Consider the following 14,155-nt stretch of genomic DNA (forward strand, 5'->3'; position numbering starts at 1 on the left):
GGGCAATACAGCAAAACCCCATCTCTACAAAAAATACAAAAAAATTAGCCGAGCATGGTGGTGCAAGCCTGAAGTCCCAGCTACTTGGGAGGCTGAGGTGTGAGGATCACTTGAGCCCAGGAGGTTGAGGCTGCAGTGAGCTGTGACTGTGACACTGCACTGCAGCCTGGGCGACAGAGTGAGACCCTATCTCAAAAACAAACAAAATTACATGAATTCAAATCTCAGTGTCCATAAATAAAGTTTTACTGGGACACAGACACACTCATTCATTTAAATACTGCCTATGGCTGCTTTTGCATTCCAATTGCAGAGCTGCCAAGAGAGTCTCTGTAAAGAGACTGTATGGCCCACAAAGCCTCTATTTACTATGTGGCTCTTTTGTCAGCCTGGGCAACACAGCAAGATCACAGCTCTAAAATAAAGTTTAAAAAATTAGCATGGTGTGGCAGCGTGCGCGTAGTCCCAGCTACTGGAGAGACTGAGGTGGGAGGATCTCTTGAGCCCAAGAATTTGAGGCTGCAGTGAGCTATGATTGGGCCACTGCCCTTCAGCGTGGGCAACAGAGTGAGATTCCATCTCTAAAAAAATTTTCATTTTGAAGTTTCTGTTTCCTCCTATGTAAAATGTGGCTAATTTCTCCCCTGCCACTGCATTACACAGAAAAAAAAAAAAAATTAGATAAATGAACCCCACTGTCTATTTTCACCACTGCATCTCTTGTGCCAACTAAAATGCCCTCTATTCTGTAAATACAAGGTAAACATTAGTTGAATGAGGAATTTAATTAATAAAGCACACCATTTACCCACTACACACTATTGGGAGTGGTTAATTTGGAGACAGGGATGGATTTAACTGCTACCACTGACAGTAAATTACGACTCCTGCTTTTCCTATTAGATACAGGTTTTATGTCCCCCAAAAAGCTCCCCTCAAAATCCTAAGCATCTGTGATATTCACAGTGTACATAACTTAAACATTTTCTCAAACTTCTTCAAAGCCAAATCCTGAAAGTGAGCTGCCATTTACAGTATTATCTAGTTTACAAGGTATTTTCATTTAACATTACTTATGTCTTCATTCAGCAAACATTTACTTAGTATCTACTATGCAGCAGGTCTGTGTTTGGCACAAGGAATATAATGATGAAAAAAACCCAGACGATGGAAACCACTTAAATCATTTTCGCAATAATTCTGTGAGGTAGACAGGGGAGAAATTAGCTACATTTTTGCAGAGGGGGACACACAAACTTAATGAAGTTTTGTAGCGAGCCTGACACAAAATTAGGTTTGTTCACCCCTTTCCACTACACCAAGGTGCCTTCAATACTGCACAATGCAAGCGATTAAAAGTAAAAACTTTCAGGTGCCTGCACCCTGAAAATTTCCCAAATATTATCCACGAAGCAACTCAGATAGCCAAAAGTAGGTTCTGTTTGACTTGAGTGACAGTCTCCTTTCTGTCACTCTCTCCAACTCTTTTGAGCAATTCGGTTGACTCTGTCGACTGTCTGCATTTTGGTCTCCAATTCTACCGTGGTGCAGCTTTGGACAACTCACAACCTCTCTGAACCTCAGATCCCATCTCTAAAATGGGTGTGACAATAATAGAAACCACCTTACAAGGCCGTTGTTTGGATAATCACAGGGAACATTTAGCAAACGGTGTTTCCTTAGCACCCAATCTAGTCCTTGACTCTACACCACCCCATCCCATTACCGTTTTCTCCCCCATAGCTCTGTGTTTAAAGCGGCCTTTTTAGCTTATTTTATTATCTTTCTCCCCCATTTAGAATATAAACTCCATGACAACAGAGACTATGTTTTCTTATTCACTATTCCGTCTCCTGCCCTTAGTACAATGCCTGGCACATTTCAATAAATAACTGTTGAACGAATAAAGCTTAATAAATATCTAGGAAGACAGTTTAGGTTTCAATACACCGATATGCAAAACAGAAGAATATTTACCGCTCAGAGATTTACCGCTCAGAGAAGTCCAAAAGATACAAATGCAATTGGACAGCTCTTGGAATTACCGGAAAGGTGCTTGAGAAACTCTAAAAGGTGTATCAAGAGGTCGCGTTACAACTACTAGTGAGAGTGGCTGAAGCCCTAAACACTATCTGTCAACCCTGAGACTACACCCTACGGGTTGCTGAAAGGCCGAGGAGAATGCAAAACGGCCGGGGAGGGGGGAGGGTGTTGCAAAAACACCCGCCCCTTTCCTTCTCTCTTAACCTTCCAGCTGTGCACTTCACTCCTGGAGGGCCCCTCCGGGGGTCAGACAGACAGGGGCGGGCGGGGAGCCAAATACCCTCGAAGGGGAACAGCGGCGCCAACAGTGACAGCAGTGAATGGACCCGAAAGGGAGACAAGCCAACTCTTTCTTGGGGGGGGGCCGACTGGCGCGTCCCAGTTAGCCAACCTATCCCCTCCACCACCATCCCACCAGCAATAGGCGGGGAAAGAGGGGATACTGTCCTCCGTCCCGCCCCGGTGGCCCCGGAACAGAGCCGGCCGGAGTCTGGTCGCAGCGCTGTCTGCAAACTCACCTCTGCCGCCGGCTCCACCTCCGCTCACATTCCGGCCCCGCCGCCTTCCCCCCGCCCCCCCAGGCCCTTTGTTTTGATTCCCGACTCCGCAGCTCCCGCCGCCGCCGCCAAGCGCACCCTCCACTTCCGCTTCCGCACCGCACCGCCCCTGTCGCAAAACCGACGCCCTTCTCTCCTCTTCGCCCCGCCCCCTCCTCGCCCCGCCTCCTCCGCCGCGTCCTGTCCGCGCGGGGCATGCTGGGAACCCCGGGGGGGGCGGGGCCTCGCGGCCCTGCAGCCTCGTCAGGCTCAGTCCCCTCCCGATAAACCCCTAAATAGGGACTTTCCCGGGGGGTGACCCTGGCTTTTTTGGCGAAAACCCCCAGTTTAAGGAGGCCTTCCCCTTGGCTTCACGTTGTGGAGTCGAAAGGAACCTTGAAGCGGAGAATGAGAGCTCGTGACGTGGATCCGAGGAAAAAATCTGCCAACCAGGATTTAATAGAATTCGGCTCTTTCAGGCTTTGGAGGGAAGGCGGTTTGAACGGAATTTCAATGAAAAACCCGATCGTTTCTGCTTTTTTTTCCCCCCCCCTCGCTCAGGTCTCGTCACGTGATGGTCCTACTTTATTTTAAAAAATTAAATGGCGCATATTCCCCAGCATCCTAAATCTAGTGCAACCTAGTGGCAAGTGAAAAAAAATAACTGCCAACCCGGCTTCTTGCGAGGTCCCCCGGGGTTCTCGCAAAGTTGCGACCCAACTGGCAAAAATAAAGGGTGTGCAAAGACTCAACTGGACATTGCCACCAAGAATGAAGAGATTTTGGGGGACTTTGGCAAGAAAACGTTATCTTTAAAAGCCCTGCTCCAAAGCTGGTTACAAATGAATACTGCGTTTCCAGTGACAGGTTGGGTGAGCAGAAAGGAGACCTTATGGTTAGTTTCAAACACTTTTATGTCTTAGGTGGCCAGATACGCCGTGTGGTTTGCCTTTTTTTTTTTTTTTTTTTTTTTAAAAAGCGTCCCACAATCTTCACGTTTCCCTGGAATGAAAAAATTTTAAGACTCAGCAAAAGGGTGATTTCTGAAACTACCAGCTGCTTACTATTTTCTGTTGCAAATTAGGAGAAAAACAAAGCACATATTGTGTAAATTAAATCTAGACACAATTTAGGATGTGCTAACTGCTAGCTGAATGCTACCTTAGAAGTTTATTTTTAAAGTTTGCCCAGAAACAAGTTGACTTTGCAAAAGAATCAGTAAGTCGAAATTGCCAATCGAGAACATTTTCCCCCAAAAAAATCCTCACTGGGAGGTTATTTCAATAGGCAACCCCCATTATGTGGGGATTAACACGTCCCTGTAAACATCCTTGTAGACGGGTGTTGTGGAGGGCAAGATCAGACATGTAACAGAAGAATCCTTTGGGCCTGTATTTAATTTTCCAGAAGGCAGATGACAAGCATACATCCTTCTCCCTGCGTAGGTATTTATTACTGCTGACTAAATCTTGACTGTGGGCTGGGCGCAGTGGCTCAGACCTGTAATCCCAATACTTTGAGAGGCTACGGAGGAAGGATCTATTGAGCCTATACATTTGAGACTAGACTGGGAAACAGTGAAACTCTATCGCTGTTTAGAAAAGCAAGAAAAAGAAAAAAATCTGCATTGTGTCTGTGTATAGGCAGTATTTTCCAAGTGGAGATTAGATGAAAAACCTGTTTCTAGCGTTTTGGTTTTTTTCAGAGTACCAAGCAAATATGCTACTCTTCAGAGGTGTTTTCTCCCCCATTTTATTTCAGTTGAGCATGTCTCAACACAAGCCGTATTAACTAAAAATCTTAAAAAAGAAACAAGGTAATCGTGGGTTTCTAATTGTTTTTTTTTTTGAAATAGTTTTTAGCCAGAAAACAAAAGAATGCAGACACATTTCCTTTTTAGGTTTTTTTTTTTTTTTTTTTTTGAGACAAAGTCTTGCTTCACTGCCCAGGCTGGAGTGCAGTGGTAGGATCTTGGCACACTGCAGCCTCTGCCTGCCGGATTCAACCGATTCTCATGCCTCAGCCTCCCGAGTAGCTAGGATTACAGGTGCCCACCACCATGCCCGGCTAATTTTTGTGTTTTTAGCAGAGACGGGATATTGCCATGTTGGCCAGGCTGGTCTTGAACTCCTAGCCTCAAGTGATCCTCCTTCCTCGGCCTCTTTAGGATTGCGGACTGGGCCAACGAGCCTGACCACATTTTCTTTATATGTATATTTTTCTTTTAGATTCCTTTTTACCAAGCAGACACATTTTGTTTGACTTAGCTTGGCATTGTTTTCAGTCCAGAGCTGTAACTAGTCACAACGCATAAATGTAGTGATTAAAAATGCCCAGGGCATGGTGACTCATGCCCATAATCCCAGCATTTTGGGAGGCTGAGACAGGAGGATCCCTTGAGGCTCGGTGTTTAAAACCAGCTTGAGGAACATGGCGTGACACTTGTGTCTGTTTTAAAAAACTTTTTAAACAGAATAGTTGTATTAAGTGGAAGTCTGAATAAAAGTCTGAATTACAAATCCTTTTAAAAGAAATGTAATTTTATTGCTGCTTTCTAAAGACTACAAGCCTAAGCAAAGAATACTAGCCCTTAAAAGGAGACAATTATGAATCAAAATACATAAATTTTCTCTTAAGATACGTTTTAAGTATATACCCTCTATTAATTGTATTCCTATTTCTTTGCTGGGAAAACTTTAGAGAGTACAAGTAACTTTCAGTTTTTCCCCTGTCCAAATTATAATCTTCACATTTATTAAAACCGAAAGACTTTTTTGTGTGCTATTTAAGTAGCTACTTTACATACAATTCAGCTTTTCAACTAACCAAGCTGTTATTAAAGGAGTTTCTCCCCAGAAACCAATCTTCTGCCTGTGTTAGGTTCAGTGGTTTGAATTAGTAAATGATCATGGAAGTACCTAAGGAAGTTAAATTCAGTTATCTGCTCAGCCATATTCCAAAGCTACAAGGAAAACAAATTGAATTTAAAAAGAACAAGAGAAACATTTTAAAGTACACCAAAAATTTCCTTTCATTTTTAAGGTTTTACCCAATGACAAACCTATTTCCCTAAATGTTTTCCCAAATAAGACTTTAATGATTATCATTTAAATGCCCTCTCTTTTTTCTTTATGGAAAATTTGGGAAATTGAGAACCAACTAGTTTAAATGCCTTGATCAAAGCCATTTAGGCAACACCAGTACTTCATCAGTTTGTGCTTCAGTTTCTCTGTAAGCTGAGGTGATTAGTTCCTGTCTAGAAACCTCACAGAGTGGTTAGGGCCAAATAAAATTCCAAGGGGGTCCAGGCGCAGTGGCTCACGCCTGTAATCCCAGCACTTTGGGAGAGCCGAGGCGAGTAGATCAGTTGAGGTCAAGAGTTTGAGACCAGCCTGGCCAACATGGTGAAACCCTGTCTCTACTAAAACTACAAAATTAGCTGGGCATGGTGGTACACACCTGTAATCCCAGCTACTCAGGAATCTGAGACAAGAGAATCGCTTGAACCCAGGAGGAAGGGGTTGAGGTGAGCTGAGATCGTGCCACTGCACTCCAGCCTGGGTGACAGAGTGAGACTCTGTCAAAACAAAACAAAACAAAAAAATCCAAGGGGGGAATAATTCCAGCTACTTGGGAGGCTGAGGCAGGAGAATCGCTTGAACCGGGAGGTGGAGGTTACAATGAGCAGAGATCGCACCACTGCACTTTAGCCTGGGTGACAGAGTGAGACTCCATCTCAATAAATAAGTAAATAATAAAATTCCTAAGGGGAGGCTTGGTGCGGTGGTTCACGCCTGTAATCCCAGCACTTTGGGAGGCTGAGGCAGCTGGAGCACTTGAGGTCAGGAGTTCGAAACCAGCCTGGCCAACATGGTGAAACCCCGTCTCTACTAAAATAGAAAAATTAGCTGGGTATGGTGGTGAACACCTGTAATCCCAGCTACTCGAGAGGCTGAGGCAGGAGAATCTTCTTGAACCCAGGAGGCGGAGGTTGCAGTGAGCCTAGATTGCAGCACTGCACTCCAGCCTGGGCAACAGAGTGAGACTCTGTCTCAAAATAAAACAAAATAAAATTCCAAGGGGCAAGGCATCAGAGGTAGTAAAGTGTGAAGCAGGATATAAATGATTCATTTATGTTTGGGAAGTTTCCTGAAAGACATTTGGTACTTTCCTTAAGCCTGTGGATAGGTGGTGGGGTTCCCCTTTGTGCCTCTAAGCAGTTTTTAGGAATTAGCAAGGAGTCCAAAGTAGAATTTGAGAAAGGCTATTCTAAGGACAGCAGGAAGGCAGGAGTGGGGTGGGAGACCCTGTAATGGCTAAGATCTCTGCCTCCAGCATAGTGCTACAGAAGGAGGGTTTAGAAGTCACAGCCAGCTCTGAAGCCTGATTTGTTAATTCCTAGTTGTAAGACCTCGGGCAACTCAATTAACTTCCTGCACCTTTATTTCCTCATCTTTAACATGGATACAATAAAATGCTTTCCTATGGTTCATCATCTGTGGTTCAATTGCATGGTTGCCTCTCTGTAGTGGCCTTCCCTGACCATAGTGTCTGAAGTGACCCCTCCCAGCCCTTTTCTATCAAACGAGCTTGCCCTAGTCATAGCACTTATCAAGATCTGAAATGTTACTTTTTCTGCTTATGGATTTAGTGTGTTTCTCTCTTAACAATATAAGCCCTTTGAGGACAGGTACCTTGTCTGACATGTTCACTGTGCTGTAAGGGTGCATTGTACAGAAGAATGCTCATAACGCCGGGTGCTGTGGTTCAGCCTATAATCCCAGCACTTTGGGAGGGAGACTGAGGCAGGAGGATCACTTGAGCCTAGGAGTTCGAGACCAGTCTGGGCAACATAGTGAGATCCACGTCCCTACAAAAAACAAAAACAAAAACAAAAACAAAAACAAAAACGTAAAACTTAGCTGGCTGTGGTGGTGCACACCTGTGGTCCCAGCTACTTGGGAGGTCCAGGATGCAGTGAGCAGATTGTGCCACTGCACTCCAGCCTATGTCACAGGGTGAGACTGTCTCAAAAAAAAAAAAAAAAAAAGCTGGATAATAATATACATATTTTTAGTTTGTATGAGCACACAGTAGGTGTTTATATTTATGGGGTAAATGAGATATTTTGATACAGGCATACAATGCATCATAATCACATCAGGGTAAATGGGTGTCCATTACCTCAAGCATTTATTCTTTCTTTGTGTTACAAGCACTCCACTTATACTCCTTTAGTTATTTAAAAATGTACAGTACATTGTTGTGGACTGTAGCCCTGTTGTGCTCCCATATACTACATCTTATTCATTCTAACTCTATTTTTGTACCCACTAACCAGAATGCTCCATGTTTGTTAATGAACATGTTATGACAAGATGTTTTGGAAGAAAATTAAAAAAAAAATTCCAGCCAAGCATGGTGGCTCACGCCTGTAATCCCAGCACTTTGGGAGGCTGAGGCAGGTGTATCGCCTGAGGTCAGGAGTTCGAGACCAGCCTGGCCAACATAGTGAAACTGTGTCTCTACTAAAAATACAAAAAATTAGCTGGGCGTGGTGGTGGGCGCCTGTAATCCCAGCTACTAGGGAGACTGAGGCAAGAGAATCGTTCGAACCTGGGAGGCGGACATTGCAGTGAGCCGAGATCGCGCCATTGCACTCCAGCCTGGGCAACGAGAGGGGAAACTCCGTCTCAAAAAAAAAGAAAAGAAAAAAAATTCTTTTTAAATTTGTTAGTAAACAATTAGGGTTGCTGTGAGAATTGTGCCTGGCACACACACACATTTAAAAATCATGATCATCAGGCAGGGTGCGGTGGCTCACGCCTGTAATCCCAGCACTTTGGGAGGCCGAGGTGAGTGGATCACCTGAGGTCAGGGATTCGAGACCAGCCTGACCAACATGGTGAAACCCCGCCTCTACTGAAAATACAAAAATTAGCCGGGTGTGGTGATGTGGGCCTGTAATCCCAGCTACTTGGGAGGCTGAAGCAGGAGAATTAATTGAATTCAGAAGGCGGAGGTTGCAGTGAATGGAGATCAGGCCACTGCACTCCAGCCTGGGAGACAGAGGGAGACTTCATCTCAAAATAAATAAATAAATAAAATCAAGATCATTTAACAAATACATATATTGTACTTACTATGTTCAAATTTCTGTTGTAAACGTTTTTACAAATGCTGTTAACTCATTTAGTCCCCTGCATAATGTCGTTTTTTTGTTTGTCTTTTGTTTGTTTTTTCTTTAAGACGGAGTCTTGCCCTGTCGCCTAGGCTAGAGTGCAGTGGTGTGATCTCGGCTCACTGCAACCTCAGCCTCCCGGCAACCTCCACCTCCCGGGTTCCCGCGATTCTCCTGCCTCAGCCTCCTGAGTAGCTGGGATTACAGGCGCGTGCCACCACATCCAGCTAATTTTTTGTATCTTTAGTAGAGACGGGGTTTCACCATGTCGGCCAGGGTGGTCTCGAACTCCTGATCTCGTGATCCACCTGCCTTGGCCTCCCAAAGTGCTGGGGTTACAGGCGTGACCACCGCGCCAGACCCATAATGGCGTTTTATAGATGAGGAAACGGAGTCATAGAGGCGAGGAAACGGAATCATAGAGGCTAAACAACTTTCCCAAGATCACACAGTAAGGGGCAGAGCTAGGACTCAAAGCCAAGCTTATGACCAAATTCTTGTGCACTAAGTTCTCTTGACTCTGGAGAAGATAATGATGCTGAAGATTCACTTTGGATGTAAAAGAGTAGGAAGGGCACGGGGCACTGCTAGCTTCAGTGGGCCTGAATCTTTGTCTTTCCTTCTGATTTGGGGAAAGTGCAAAAACGGGAAAATGCAATCGGAGTGAAGAAGAGGCCGGCTTATTTTCCTGAAATGCGCGGCCCGCAAGCCCAAACCCATTTCCCGGGTGTCCAGGCAGCGTACTGCAGCATCTCCAAGGCTCGCCCGCCCCAGCCCAGCGCCCAGCAGCCGGCGCCTCCCAAGCCCCCCTCCGGCCAGGAGCCTCCGCCGCGTGGCCGCGCCGCGCCCGGCCTGGGAAAAAAGTTTCCAAACGACGCTGCTCTGCGCTGATTGGCCGAGGCGGACGCGGTACCGTGGAGCAGCAGCCAATGGGTGGCGCCGGCCGCGGGCTCCGGGGCGGGGGCGGGGGCGGGGTCCGGAGGGCCGGGGCCGCACCGCCCCTCACAGCAGCCGCCGCCGCCGCCTTGTCTTCGCCGCGCCTGCACCGGTAAGTGCGGGGCTGCGCCGGGCTGGGGTCGGGGTGGCTGCCCGGGGACCTCCTCTGCGACTGGGAAGGCTCGTCTGCCCCGCCCCAGGACCCCGGAACCCAGGGCCACCGCCTGGCAGGTACCCCCACGCCCCTGGCTTGCGGGTCGCTTCCCGGCCGCCTGGACTCCCCCGGTCCCCGAGCTCCAAAATCCCGCCTCCCTGGAGCCTCCGGTCCTAAAAAGTTAGGCACTGAGTGCCTTGCCACCCGTGCGTCCCTCGCGCCCGCCCCTCGCCCTTGGCAACTTTGTATCTCTTTCTGCACTGGTCTCTCTTCCACCCGGTTGCCCTCTCCTCCTTCCGGGACTTCCTGGGTGGTTCAGCCTTGCCCTTCCCCAAACCCCCGCTGCTAGGCTCCATCCTCTTTCTCCTCTTCCTCCCTCCCCGTACTCCTTTCCTAGATGCCCCTCGTTTCTTTTCTCTTTCTCTCTCCTACCCCTCCATCCTGCCACCCCCTTCCCTGCGACCCTAGACCCCCTGATTGCAGCGCTACCCCTGCCTTCACACCCACTGTCCCGCCCCTGCAGGCCTCTTTCCGAAAACCTCCCCCCGCTCCCTCCCTCCGGGAACATGTTTGGGGCAGTCTCCTCTCCGCTGCTGCCGCAGGACGGTTCGGGTTTCTTCTGACAGCACATTGAGGACGGATTGGGTAAAGGACGAAAATGCTTATTCCGCAGCTTGAGTGATGGCTGGGCTCACCTGCCTCTCTGAGGTCCTGGGAAACCCCACTGTCACCTTGACACCGCTTTTGGGGAGGCGACTTTATCTTTTCCGAGCCATCTCAGGCTTTCTGCCTCCTGAGGCCCTGAGCTTCCTTGATGGCTTTGTCCGTGGTTAGTACCAGGTTATGCCTCTTAATTTCTACTTTGAGCTCGAGGCCCCTTTTAATGTTTTAAAGAAAAGGCCTTTGCAGCACGACCTGGGCAGGTTCATCATTTTTAGTTTTGTTATAGTGTATTCTAGAACAGGATCGTATTTTAGGGCATGGGTCGGGTGTTTTGAAGATTAATTAGATTCCAGCTATTCCCGAAGCCTCTTGTTACCCGACCACCCCAGCCTCCATCACCTCATTGGTATACAACCCCCACCTTTTTTTTTTTTTTTTTTTTTTTGAGACAGTGTCTCACTCTGTTGCCCAGGTTGGAGTGCAGTGACTTTTTTATCTTGGCTCACTGCAACCTCTGCTTCCCGGGTTCAAGTGATTCTCCTGCCTCAGCCTCTGAAGTGGCTGGGGCTACAGGTGCGTGCCACCACACCCAGCTAATTTTTTCTATTTTCAGTAGAGATGGGGTTTCACCATGTTAGCCAGGATGGTCTCGATTTCCTGACCTCGTGATCTGCCCGCCTCAGCCTCCCAAAGTGCAAGGATTACAGGCGTGAGCCACCGTTCCTGGCCTACAACCCATTTTGAGCCTTTCCTCTTAGTGTGTGTTTTGTGTAGGATTAAATGGAGATGATCTGTGCCGCTGAAGTCTCAGGGGCCTTTGATTCATATATTTTATCCCATGTTGGATAACGGTTTATTAACTTGACTTATTCTGTTAGGATGTTATTTTTGTTTCCAAAGTGTGTTCTTTTATTTTATTTATTTATTTATTTAGAGACGGAGTCTTGCTCTGTTGCCCAGGGTGGAGTGCAGTGGCGCGATCTCGGCTCACTGCAACCTCAGCCTTCCGGCAATCTCAGCCTCCCGGGTTCAAGTGATTCTTCTGCCTCACCCTCCTGAATAGCTGGGATTACAGGTGTGTGCCACCATGCCCGGATAATTTTTAGTAGAGATGGAATTTCACCATTTTGGCCAGGCTGGTCTTGTACTTCTGACCTCGTGATCTGCCTGCCTCGGCCTCCCAAAGTGCTGGGATTACAGGCATGAGCCACTGCACCCGACCCTATCATTATTCTTTTTTTTTTATGTAGAGGCAGAATCTTGCTTTGTTGCCCAGGCTGGTCTCAAATTCCTGGGCTCAAGCAGTCCTTCTGTCTGGGCCTCCCACAGTGCTGAGATTACTTACAGGCATGAGCCACTGCACCCAGCCCAAAGTGTGTTCTTTTGCCTTAGAATGTGTGAACCAAGAAATGACACTCCTTTTCCTCACAAGGTAATTTCCTAACATGAGCATGCCTGTGTACAGAAAGTTTGTGCCTGCAGCTAGTACTATGTGTGCACCTCGTGCAATAGATGTAGGTGCTTTTTGTCTGCCCCCTTAAGCAGTGCCCAGCACTTAGTGTGTGTTCAAGAAATGTTAGAAAAGGGATGGAGGAGGCAAAACCACAGTAGGAAAAATTATTTCCCTGGAACTTGGTTCAGTAGAATAAAATTATCCTGGAACAATAGCTATTTTATTTTTTGTCCAAGTTTTTGTTTGTTTGTTTTTTGAGACAGGGTCTCACTCTGTCGCCCAAGCTGGAGCACAGTGATGCAATCACAGCTCACTGCAGTTTCGACCTCTCAGGCTCAGGCAATCCTCTTGCCTGAGCCTCCCAAGTATTTGAGACTAAAGGCACATGCCACCATACCTGGCTAATTTTTAAAATTTTTTGTAGAGATAGGGATCTCACTATGTTGCCCAGGCTGGTCTCGAACTCCTGGGCTCAAGTGATCCTTCTGCCTCAGCCTCCCAAAGTGCTGGGTTGGGAGAGAGCCACGGCGCCTGGCCTAAGCTTTTTAAAATCTCTAAAGCAATCTGTGCTTACTGTATATATGTGTATGTAGTGTATCTTAAAGCAATGTGTCAGGTACATATCCACAGGGCTTGCTTTACCCCCATTCTGGTGCATCCTCCAGACCCTTTTCTATTCTGTGTGCAGAGAGAGGGAAGTAAACAAAAATGGGCACCCATTTGTAACATATCATGAACTTTCTTCCATATTAGTACATACAGTTCTTAACAACTGCATCGTTTTCCATTCAGTCCTCTGTTGACATTGAGGTTTCCAGTTTTCCACATTAGTGAATGACGGTGTGCATCTTTGAACATGGATCCTTGCCGGCCTAAGTATTTTTGTAGGCTGATCATTATAAACTTGGAAAGCACAAAGACAGAAGCCAGGCTTGCTGACTCTTGACTGATGTTACCCTAGTGATGTCACTTCTGCAAAATGCAAAGCCTGCGTCCTGGCTGTCGGAGCATGTATGGACATTTGGCAACTTCTTTCCCTTCCCTCCCACTCTTCTGTTTGTTTTGATTGGGAAGGATACGGAGTGGGGATGGAGAAGGGTGATGAGTTAGTTATTGATGGTTTCTTTATGTTTATTGCTCCTGACTAGCTGTGCTGGCTTTCTTCTCTCAGAGGAAAGCTGAAAGAGATTGCTTTGCTTTTTTCCCAGAGTTTTAAAATCAGAGGTGTGTGTCTCAAGTGTATTTTCAGACTTTTTTCTTAGCTTTAATCACGTAAAACATGCAAAAAAAAAGCATGTGGAAACAATTTTTTTTTTCTTTTTTGAGACGGGTTCTTGCTCTGTCACCCAGGCTGGAGTGCCGTGGGGTGATCTCGGCTCACTGCAACCTCCGCCTCCCAGGCTCAAGTGATCCTCCCACCTCAGCCTCCTGACTAGCTGGGACCACAGGTGTGCATCACAGCACCCGGCTAATTTTTTGTATTTTTGGTAGAGATGGGGTTTCACCATGTTGCCCAGGCTAGTCTCGAACTCCTGAGCTCAAGTGATCTGCCTGCCTCACCCTCCCAAAGTGCTGGGATTACAGGCGTGAGCCACCACACCTGGCCAGAAACAAATTTTTGAAGGAGGCATAGATCTCAGTTGTGCAAAATAGATACTTTTTGTCCCACTGGGTCCTAGTTTGTCATTGTTTCTTGCATGCTGCCATCAGATTTGTCCACAGAGCTGCTGGGGCAGAGCTGATGGTGTGATGGTATATTAAGAACGCAGGTTAGTGGCACACAGATGAAATAAATGCATGTGGGATCCATTTTTAAGATAGCAGGTGCAAAGTTGTATATACTGAGACCAGGTATTAACACCTGCCTATTACAGTGCCTTTTAAAACACTGTGTGAGGGCCGGGCACGATGGCTCACACCTGTAGTCCCAGCACTTTGGGAGGCCTAGGCGAGCAGATCACCTGAGGTCAGGAGTTTGAGACTAGCCTGGCCAACATGGCGAAACCCCGTCTCTCCTAAAAATACAAAAAGTTAGCTAGGTGTGGTGGTGTGCACCTGTAATCATAGCTACCAGGGAGGCTGAGGTAGGAGAATTGCTTGAACCTGGGAGGCGGAGGTTGCAGTGAGCTGAGATCATGCCACTGTACTCCAGCCTGGGCAACAGAGTAAGATTCTGACTCAAAAAAAAA

General features: G+C 46.9%; 2 protein-coding genes across 7 annotated transcripts in view; one reads left to right on the forward strand and one right to left on the reverse strand.

The window, feature by feature from the left end:
• The window catches only part of MARF1 (meiosis regulator and mRNA stability factor 1), a 47,105-nt gene extending 44,408 nt beyond the window's left edge, over positions 1 to 2,697 (reverse strand). For 2 of the 4 annotated variants that reach the window (XM_007986449.3, XM_007986438.3), the window contains exon 1: positions 2,562 to 2,697. The gene's annotated coding sequence lies outside the window, so the exon portion shown is untranslated. The remainder of the gene's footprint in view (positions 1 to 2,561) is intronic. The other 2 variants (XM_007986464.3, XM_007986430.3) reach the window with 1 other exon arrangement.
• Positions 2,698 to 9,727: 7,030 nt separating this feature from the next.
• Positions 9,728 to 14,155, forward strand: part of NDE1 (nudE neurodevelopment protein 1) — a 51,136-nt gene continuing 46,708 nt past the window's right edge. Inside the window, exons 1-2 of one of the 3 annotated variants that reach the window (XM_073015195.1) lie at positions 9,755 to 9,808; positions 11,448 to 11,588. The gene's annotated coding sequence lies outside the window, so the exon portion shown is untranslated. Of the gene's footprint in view, positions 9,809 to 9,905; positions 9,928 to 11,447; positions 11,589 to 14,155 lie in introns of those variants that run through there. The other 2 variants (XM_073015193.1, XM_073015196.1) reach the window with 2 other exon arrangements.

Source organism: Chlorocebus sabaeus, chromosome 5, assembly GCF_047675955.1.
Source record: "Chlorocebus sabaeus isolate Y175 chromosome 5, mChlSab1.0.hap1, whole genome shotgun sequence".
Taxonomy (NCBI): domain Eukaryota; kingdom Metazoa; phylum Chordata; class Mammalia; order Primates; family Cercopithecidae; genus Chlorocebus; species Chlorocebus sabaeus.